The sequence below is a fragment of the Lontra canadensis genome, unplaced genomic scaffold, assembly GCF_010015895.1.
Source record: "Lontra canadensis isolate GAN:19392208 unplaced genomic scaffold, GSC_riverotter_1.0 scaffold479, whole genome shotgun sequence".
Lineage (NCBI taxonomy): Eukaryota > Metazoa > Chordata > Mammalia > Carnivora > Mustelidae > Lontra > Lontra canadensis.
The window spans coordinates 34,066-35,507 of NW_022631471.1; positions in this window are offsets into that span (position 1 = coordinate 34,066).

Sequence of the window (1,442 nt, forward strand, 5' to 3'; positions counted from 1 at the left end):
TTTTACCTTTTTAAAAGATTTTATTGATTATATATAATATTTTAATGTAAAATATTACAATGAAGATGTTATGTTATCCTCATTTTTACTTGACTAAGGGCTTCTTCTTTACCTTCTCATTGGTAAATCCATGACTAGTAATTATTGAGAAATATTGAATTTGCAATGTTTTATTCTACTCAAAAGCTCTAAACCCAGACATAGGTGATGATTTAGGTCATCAGTCAATGATGGGAACCTGAAAGGCAAAGAATGTGGAAGTAGAAACAAAGAGTCCTCAAGGAGGAAAGAAAGAGGAAGCAGGGTTTCAAAGGCTTCAAAGGCAAAAAAAAAAAAAAAAAAAAAAGATAAATATGATAGAAATAGAAAACTAGTTAATTCAACAATGGTGTCAGGCACCATCCTGGTATTGGGGATAGGGCAGTAATAGTTACATTGCAGGGAACAAAATAAAGGAAAATCCCTAGTGGCATTAATTCTAGGGGAAATGGAATTTACTGTGTGGTAGGCACTGTTCCAGGGACTTTACATATGTTAATTCAATCCCAACAACAATCCTAAGGGCTTGGTGCTATTCTTACCCCACTTTTTGGGGAAGTAAAGGAAGGCAAAGAAAGGGTATGTTGCTAAAGTCCCACAACTAATACATGGCAGGGTCCAAGGAGGTAACTCCACCACTCACACTCCTCTGCAACACATTAGAAAGTAAGGAAGGAGCTGCATAAAAGCAAAAACAAATAAACAAAAAACAAAAAACAAAAAACGGGGAGAAAGTGCAGAGAACAGAAGAGACACAAAGCATTGTCAGAGGAAAGGATAGCTATCAGGAGTATTAAACTGAAAGAGAGCTGGGCCCTGGTTTTCACAGTCAGTTGAGGCTGGTTTCAGCTCAGGTCATGATCGCAGGATCCTGAGATCCAGCCCTGCATCAGACTCCATGCTCACTGTGGAATCTGCTTGCAACTCTCTCTCCCTCTCCTGCTGTGTCCTCCCATCCTGCACACTCTCTAAAATAAACAAACCCTTAAAAATAAACAAGTAAAATTGAATTTAAAGAACTGAAGGAGGCCTAATTTCCATGCCCTTAATGAATATTCAGTATTGAAAATAAGAACTTAAGACTGTTCTTAATACAAGAGCTGAGGAAAAGGGCAGAGTAGAACTAGGTGGTGGGTGTATTGATGACCAACTCAACCTACTTTACCGCTCTACCCAAGCCTTGCCCTTGAGAAGTGAATTATGAAGTATGTGTAACAGAAAAAGAGAGATTATTACTAACAGTTGCTTTGAGTTCGTTGAACATTCCAGATCAACTTGTTTGCAGACTTGCTAAGCAAGACTTGGTATTTTCTACCCACTCATTGCTTTGTTGATATAATGTAGCACATTATAACAGCTAGATATTTGGGAAATGAATTCTTTCTGGATGCAAAATATTGAGG